At 40.8% G+C, this 9,228-nt stretch overlaps 1 protein-coding gene and 1 pseudogene across 2 annotated transcripts in view; one reads left to right on the forward strand and one right to left on the reverse strand.

The window, feature by feature from the left end:
- Positions 1-9,228, forward strand: part of DYM (dymeclin) — a 367,263-nt gene that overhangs the window by 9,913 nt on the left and 348,122 nt on the right. The window lies entirely within an intron of this gene.
- LOC105886497 lies at positions 2,085-6,297 on the reverse strand (annotated as a pseudogene).

Below are 9,228 nucleotides of genomic sequence, written 5' to 3' on the forward strand. Positions count from 1 at the left end.
CCACCTTAGGTGTATGTGGCTGGCGCCTTAGCCACTTGAGCCACAGGCGCCAAGCCGAGACCCTGTTTCAAAGAGAAAAAAATGATAAAGTAGGAGGCAGTTTATAAAAAATCAGCAGTACTCTTACCTACCCCTACTTTTTAGTCTGGTCTCCCTCCAGAGGGAGTACTTTTAAAAACTCTTCTTTTTTTTTTTTTTGAGACAGTCTCACTATGTTGCCCTCGGTAGAGTGCTGTCCTGTCACAGCTCACAGCAACCTCAAACTCTTGGGCTTAAGTGATTCTCCTGCCTCAGTCTCCCAAGTAGCTGGGACTAAGGGCACCCACCACAACACCTGGCTATTTTTTTGTTGTAGTTGTTGTTGTTTGGCAGGCCCAGGCCAGGTTTGAATTGCTATCCTCAGTGTATGTGGCCGGTGCCCTAGCTGCTGAGCTGTCGGTGCAGAGCCCAAAAACTCTTCTAAGCATTTTCTTCTGATGCTTACCTCTGTGTTTATAAATAATAAGTTTAGCTTGCTATTTTGTGATTTATCAACTTTAGATTTTACCCATTGACTTCTTGTTATGGTAGGTGAGAAGCTCTTCCTCTTCTGTCCTCTCTTCTAGCCCTTCTAGAACAGGCATATATATACACATTTTTCGAGACAGAGCCTCAAACTGGATAGAGTGCTGTGGCATCACAGCTCACAGCAATCTCCAACTCCTGGGCTCAAGTGATTCTCCTGCCTCTGCTTCCTAAGTAGCAGGGACTACAGGTGCCTGCCACAACGCCTAGCTATTTCTTAGTTGCAGCTGTCGTTGTTTGGCAGGCCCAGGCTGGATTTGAACCCGCCAGGTCAGGTGTATGTGGCTGGCGTCATAGCCGCTTGAGCCACAGGCATGAGTCTAGGACAGGCATATATAGAGGAGTTCTTTTTTTTCTTTTGCATCTCAAAGCAAACTTTATTTTTCACAGTGTTTTATGACTCTATTACACAGATTTTTTTCAAGAAGGAAACCCTGTTTTTTTTTTTTGAGACAGAGTTTCAAGCTGTCATCCTGGGTAGAGTGTGATGGTATATCATCATAGCTTACAGCAACCTCCAACTCTTGGGCTTAAGTGATCCTCTTGCTTCATTTTTTTCTTTTTTTTGAGACAGAGCCTCAAGCTGTCACCCTAGGTAGAGTGCTGTGACATCACAGCTCACAGCAACCTCCAATTCCTGGACTCAAGCAATTCTCCTGCCTCCACCTCCTAAGTAGCTGGGACTACAGGCGCCTGCCACAACACCTAGCTATTTCTTAGTTGCAGCTGTCATTGTTGTTTGGTGGGTCCAGGCTGGATTTGAACCCACCAGCTCAGGTGTATGTGGCTGGCACCTTAGCCACTTGAGCCACAGGTACTGAGCCTTTTTTTTTCTTTTCTTTCTTTTTTTTTTAGTAGAGATAGGGTCTTACTCTTGCTCAGGCTGATCTTGAACTTGTGAGCTCAAGCAATCCACATGTCTTGGCCTCCCAGAGTGATAGGATTACAGGCGTGAGCCACCTTGCCCGGCTGCAACAAAACCCATTTTAAAAATATTTTTATTTTAAAAATAAGCCTGTGTTCGGCTACACATCCCTCCTGCCCCTAAGCAGTGATAATATTTATTTTAATTTGGTAAGAAAATACTGTTTCTGATGGCATGAAATGCAAAAATTTTTGTGTAATGGAAAATTTTTAAGTTTTTTTTTTAATCATCCTATTACAGAATTTTAAATACTATTAATGAGAAATTAGTTCAGGTCATTAAGTGCACAACAATAATTACTGACCAGCTGATGGTATTGTTTCTTTACTCATTCTACCAAGGAAAACTCTGAAATTGAATATTTGCAGAATAATTCTAAATATACTTTATAAGCATAACAAGAGCTTTTATTTACTTAATTTTTTGGATTTTACTCTTTCTAATTTTATTCTGAAATTACCATATTAACTTTGTAATGCACAATTGTATGCAACTCAGCACAGCAGCCCTACACACCATCAGGCTCTCTTCGCCCAGAGCTTAGGAAAAACAGGAGTGGTCATATTAATCGAAAGACAAATCTTTCTCACACAATTTGCCAATGTGTAGTTTCAGTCTGAATTCTGAGAGTGTAGTGAATACACGGATATATAGCTATATATTTTATCTTGATTTTCAAAAGTAGTCAAAGGGAGTTCTTCACAGCTTAGCTTTGCCTGACTGAGGTTGAAGAGTTTGCAGTTTCATAGCCAGACCCATCTTGCCAGTGATTTTCAGTTTGCCTTGAAGGAAGACTGACTGAGGATTCATTTTACTAGTCATTAAAGCCAGTAAGTTGGAGTCAGCCACTGTGATCCTGCAGTCAGCCTTTTTATCGAGTTAGGAACCACTAATCACTGACTGATCCTTTTGCCTTCTTCACGTCTACCACCCAGGTGCCATCCTTCAGCTTGAAGACAAAAATACTCCTTATTTTCTTCACAGACTGTTCTGCTTCCTCTTGAAGCTTCTTCTCCATCTCCTTAAAGACAAGATTTGCCTTAAATCCATCAGCTGGAGAGCTGGTTGGAGCAGCCTCCATTTGATGAGTTCTAAAAGAACTGGCAGCTGCGGGAAAACCCACAGAATTACAGCCACAGAGGAATTCTTGATTAATTTAGAATTTAATGTTTACCTTATTATGACTACATAAATATTGCTCACTGCTGGTGAATATTTACTTGGTTTTTCCTCCCTCTCCCAGTTTGCTCAGTTTTCCAGGAACATATTAATTTTTACCAAATACTTTGGAAGACCCTTGGGAATTGGTGCCCAGGAAACTGATGTAAGATGTTGCTCTGGCTACTGCTACTGTAATGAGTAATACATTGTTTTTTGTCCCTGACTCAGAAGCTTCATGTCTTTGTTAGCTTTGCGGTAAGGTAAAATCTCAGACTTTTCACACTTCCTGCCTTGAGAGTTTAACACTCTTCTGTTTTGCTTGTGCTTTCCTTTTGGAGCTCTTATTATTAATATATTCAGATTTACTCAGTTGATCTTCTAATTTTCTAATTTCTTGCCTCCTGTTTTCCATTCATTTTTATTTTTATTTTTTTAAACAGTCTCCCTTTGTTGCCCTCGGTAGAGCTGTGGTGTCATAACTCACAGCAACCTCAAACTCTTGGGCTCAAGCGATCCTCTTGCCTCAGCCTCCCAAGTAGCTGGGACTATAGGCACCCACTGCAACCCCTCGGCTATTTTTGGAGACCTTGATCTGGCTCAGGCTGATCTCTCCTGAGCTCAAGCAGTCCAGCTGCCTTGGCCTCCCAGAGTGCTAGGATTACAGGTGTTAGCCACCCTGCAGGGCCCACATTTGTTTTTTCTTTTCTTCAAATTTTTTTGGAGACAGGGGCTCACTCTGTGGCCCAAACTGGAGTTCAGTGGCATGATCATAGTTCACTGCAGTGTGGAGGTTCCTCAGCCTTATCTTTTCTCCTTTCTAGTGAACTTTTCATCTTATTTTTAATTTCAAGCTCCTTGTTCTTTGATTATTTCCTTTCTATGGCATTGTTTTCTTGGTTCATGAAGCAGTGTTATATCATCCTGCCTGGGTTTGAAATTTGGTCTGCCACTTTTCAGTGCTTACTGCTTTGGAAGTAATCTTTGGAAAGTTACTTAACCTTTCTTTGCTTTAGTTTATCCACGTAGGCTAGGAGTTGGCAGATGTTTTATGTAAAGGACCAGATCATAAATATTTTAGGCTTTATAGGCCAAGGGACAAAATGAAGGATATTATGTATGTACTTATATAACAAGAGGAGAAGGTTTTCTACAAGGTTTTTGTTACTAAGATTCAAAATGTAGTACTAATTATTTAGGATGATTTTTTGTAATAAAGATTTGCTAATGGGAAAAATGAAATGATTTTGAGGGAGGAGGGGATAGCGTTTGCTCAACTGGAATTTAAAGTTAGCGTTCTTGTCATCAAAGTCCATTATAAATATCCATCTATTAGTGATTTATAATGAGATTTTATGTATTTCATCTTTTTTTTTCTTTTTTTGAGACACAGTCTCACTCTGTTCCCCTGGGTAGGGTGCCATGGCGTCACAGGTTACCACCTCCAAGTCTTGTGCTCTAGCACTCTTCTTGCTTCAGCCTCCCGAGTATCTGGGACTAGAAGTACCTACCACAATGCCTGGCCTGTGTATTTTATCTTTGAAAATATCTTCTTAACTCAGATAGGTAATGCCAATTACTGATACCAACCCATGAACATAGATGATGCTTTTCTTTTTGTTGTTTTTGAGACAGAGTCTCAATCCATTACCCAGGTTGGAGTGCAGTGGCACAGTCATAGCTTACTGTAGCTCAGGAGTTGGAGATCAGCCTTGAATTCCTGGATTCAAGTGATCCTCCTGCTTCAGCCACCCAAGTAGGTAGGCTATAGGTGTGTACCACTATGCCCAATTAATTTATTAATTTTTTGTAGTGATGGGATCTCTCTGTGTTGTCCAGGCTGATCTTGAGCTCCTGGCCTCAAGTGGTCCTTCTACTTGGCCTCCTAAAGTGCTGAGACTACAGGTGTGAGCCACTGTCCACAGCCTATATATAAATATTTATGTATGTGTGTATATATATATCTTTTTTTTTTCTTTTTTTAAGACAGTCTTACTATGTTGCTCTTGGTAGAGTGCTGTGGCATCACAGCTCACAGCAACCTCAGACTCTTGGGCTTAAGCAGTTCTCTTACCTCAGCTTTCCAGGTAGCTGGGATTATAGGTGCCTGCCACAATGCCTATCTATTTTTTTGTTGTAGTTGTCATAGTTGTTTGGCAGGCTCAGGCAGGGTTTGAACTTGCCAGCTCTGGTGTATGTGGCTGGTGCCCTAGCCACTGATCTACAGGTGCTGAGCCCCATATATGTATTTTTTGAGACACAGTTTCACTCTGTTGTCCAGGCTGGAGTGCTATAGCCTCAGCCTAGCTCACAGCAACCTCAAACTCCTGGGTTCAAATGATCATCCTACCTCATTCCTCTAACTAGCTGGGACTATAGATGCCTACCACAATGCCCAGGTAATTTTTATATTTTTAGTAGAGATGGGGCCTTGCTTTTGCTCAGGCTGATCTCCAATTCCTGAGCTCAAGTGATCATCTGCCCTTTGTCTCCCAGAGTGCTAGGATTACAGGTGAACCACTGTGCTGGCCCCTATACAAACTATTTTTGATCAGCCATTTTCAATGAATGACAAAGATGTTAAAGATATTTATTTTCACGCACACATTTCTTTGGCTGCGGCAATTAAACACAATTAACTTGCCATTGATAAATGCCCTTCTTCACTTGGGCAATTTAAAAATTGATTTTTGTTGCTGCTTCGTTTATATATTTTTATTTTGGGGAAGACATTCTGCTATGATGAGATACTTCATTTTAATTTTTCTAATCTTCCTGATCATTGCTTTGAGTTGAGAGTAAGTGCTGTGTGGTTTGGGCATGTTAGAGTATCGTGATGAGTGCTCAGTCTGGTAATGTTGTATTCTTCTGGCACAGCTATAGTTCTGTTACATAACGAACAAAATACTTTTACACCTAATTTGATATAAAAGTCTACACTCCACTGTGACTTAAAAATGTTACATCAGAGTCTACTTATTTTCTTGTTTTGACATATTCATTGGTAATAGTGTGGCAATTATGGGTGATGTTTGAAATGCTATTGGGATGCAGGGTGGTCCTTTTGGCTGCAGTTTGCTAACTAGGCAATGAGGAAAATAAAAGTACAGAAATTAAATGTGTCAGTATATGGAAAATGTTTAGAATAGTGCCTGGGTGCATAGTATATTTTATTTTTAAACTTTTTTGTTAGAATCATCCATTATCTATGATTTCTTTCATTAGTTGGTTTTAGTTTCTGCATTTCATGTTAGAGGCTTTCCACCAATATGTTTAATAACTTTTGGCTGTCCATTCTTATCTAAGAATTGATTGGAAGCTCGAAAAATCTATTGGAAGCTCTTTGCGTAAGTGGGTTTTGTTGAGTGGTGGCATTACTGTAAGGTGGCAGTCACTTTTTGCAGTGGGGTTTGGTAAGTCTTAAATTTCAGTGTCTTTTCTCTGGGTCTCCATTCAGTTCCATTCTCCTGCCTTGGAGCCTGAGCGTCCCCTGTGCCACTGTGTGGCGAGTTGACCTTTATCTTCATTTACCTGTTTTCATTTTCCACCTCATTACCGTCCCCAACTTTGGCAGCAGAGTCCTGGGTCTCTCCCGACAGGTTCCTCTGGAGAGCACGCGTAACGATCTCCTCCTGGGGAGAGAGACCCATAGACTTCAGCCCTGCACCCTGCCCTGTCTTCCCTGTACCCGTCTCTAGCTCTCTTTAGCCCTCCCAGGGTTCTGTGGGGGTGAAGTACCTTCTTCTCATTAGTGACTCTCTTTGGCAGGCACCTATATCGGAGCTTCCTTAGCTCTGCTGGTTCAGTTCTACTCCTCTGTCAACTTTCCATCTTCCACACTTCCCTGATCTTACCTATGTGTGATTATATCTTTTTATTTTCTTTGCTGTCATTTTAGGAGTGGAATAGCCAACTGTACTTAATATAGCACTTGGAACATAGTTGCCTTTCAGAGAGTGTTCTGTTACTTGACGGACTCCTGGCACCTATGGCATTTAATATGTTCCTTGGCTGGTGACCACTGGCCATTATTTTTCTTGTCTCCTGTTTCAACTATGAACTACTTTCTTCTTAAAATCTCTTAAATATATATATATATACACACACACACACATACACACAAACTTTTTTTTTATTATTATTATAGTTTTCTTTTTTAAGGGGTAGGTGACTCTGGAATACAGCTTATAATTTGTAGGGTCATCTAACTTCTTTCTTGACCACTAGCTTATTGATTTCACACACTCAAAACATTTTGTGATTTCTGTTCTTTTCAGTTAAGCTTGTTTTATGGCCCAGACTGTGGTCTATCCTGGGGAACATTCTATGTGCCCTTGAGAAGAATGTGTATTCTGTAGTTGTTCATTGAAGTACTCATAGAGTCATTTATATCCAGTTGATTGTTGGTGCTGTTGCTTTCAACTATGTCTTTATTATTTTTCTACCTGACTCTGAATCTGACCATTTTTGTGGAAGGATAGAGATTAAAGTCTCCAACTATATCGTAGATGCATCTATTTTCTCTGGCAGCTCTATCGTTTTTTCCTTGAGTTTTTTTGACTATGAGATTTAGGTGTAGGCAACAATAAGGATTGTTATGTGTTCTTTGAGAACTGACCCTGTTATCATTATGTAATGCTCCTTTTTATTCCTGATAATTTTTCTTGCTCTGAAGTCTGCTCTGTCCAAATTTAATATGACTGCCTGCATTTTCTTTTGATTAGTGTTGTTAACATGGTATACCTTTCTTTATCTCTTTACTTTTATTTATTTATTTTTTTGAGACAGAGTCTCAAGCTGTCGCTCTGGGTAGAGTCCTGTGGCATCACAGCTCACAGCAACCTCAAACTGTTGGGCTCAAGAGATTCTCTTGCCTCAGCCTCCTGAGTAGGTGGGACTACAGGCACCCGCCACAATGCCTGGTTATTTTTGTTGTTGTTGTTGCAGTTGTCATTGTTGTTTTAGCTGTCCTGGGCTGGATTGGAATCTGCCAGCCTTGGTGTCTTGCTCTAGCTCAGGTTGATCTCAAACTTCTGAGCTTAATCAATCTACCTGCCTCAGCCTCCCAGAGTGCTGGGATTATAGGTGTGAGCCACTGTGCCCAGCTCATAGTGGATGCTTAAGCACATTCTCCATCTATGCTGCGTGTTCTGTTACTTGACAGACTCCTGGCACTTATGGCATTTAATATGTTCCTTGGCTGGTAAACACTGGCCATTATTTTTCTTGTCTCCTGTTTCAACTATGAACTACTTTCTTCTTAAAGTCTCTTAAATACAAATATGTATATACACACACAAACATTGGTTTTTTAATCATATTTTTCTTTTTTAGAAGGCAGGTGACTCTGGAATACAGTTTACAATTTGTGGGGTCATCTAACTTGTTTCTCTGCATATCTTTTGGCATAATTGTTACACATTTAGCATGGATAGCACCCCAGTTGGTGTCTTCAAAAAGGCTAACCAGATAGGCCTCACTTGCCTCCTGCAAAGCACTAGTAGCTGTGCCCTGGAAGTACAGATCTGTTTTGAAGTCCTGAGCAACTTGTCATACTGGATGCTGGACAAGGAGTTTGGGAATTGGAAGTTCAGTGTGTGGATGGTACTTAACACCAAATAACACCTACTCGACAGTCCATTTGCAATGAACTGAGGGACCTGGGGAAGCCAGCCCCAGCAAGAACTCTGCATGGAGAGACAAGGGTTCAGCACCCTCCCAAAGATCCTCACTGACTTTTATTGAAAGCTCAGGCATGAGAAAATACAGCATAGCAGAAAGCTTCAAAGAGAGAGTCAAGGTTAAATAACAAGGAGTTTATCTTTAACTGCATGATTGAGTTCCCAGCACATCCTTTTTACTGCACTTCTGTCTTACCTAAACCTTACCACTGCTAATTTATGACAGGGTTGGGGTAGTATGCTCTGTCTAGTAAGTATTATTTATGGTACTTGTGGCCAGCAGTGATGCTTGGCTTTTTACCAGATTACTTTGTTCCTGGTGTCTAGTAGTTTTAACCCTGTATTCTATCCTACACAGTAGACTTCTGCTAAGCTCTAATTTCACAGAGTGCATGGTTGCAGGCCTGCAGTGATGAGGTTTCTTTACTTCTCCAATAGATGACACTCTCTATTATTTATTTATTTATTTATTTTGTGAGACAGAATCTCACTTTATCACCCTGGGTAGAGTGTCATTTCATCATAGCTCACAACTGCCTCAAACTAGTAGGCTGAAGTGATCCACTGCCCTCACCTTTCCGAGTATCTGGGACTACAGGTGCCTGCCACAGTGCCTGGCTATTTTTTTTATTTTTTGGTAGAGATGGAGGTCTCGTTCTTGCTCAAGCTGGTCTTAACTCCTGAGCTCAAGCAGTCCACTGCCTTGGCCTCCCAGAGCATGAGCCACCACCTGCCCTTTTTAGTTATCTTTTGAGAATATTATAATTCTATGTTTTACATTTACATCTATGGTATATTTTAAGTTAATTTTTGTGTAAGGAATGAGGTTTATTTAGGTCAAAGTGCCCTGTTTGGGGGCCTATTTGGGGGCCTATTTTTATGCCTGTCTGGTTGTTCTAG

The sequence above is a fragment of the Otolemur garnettii genome, unplaced genomic scaffold (assembly GCF_000181295.1).
Source record: "Otolemur garnettii isolate 467f Iridium unplaced genomic scaffold, OtoGar3 scaffold00012, whole genome shotgun sequence".
NCBI lineage: Eukaryota > Metazoa > Chordata > Mammalia > Primates > Galagidae > Otolemur > Otolemur garnettii.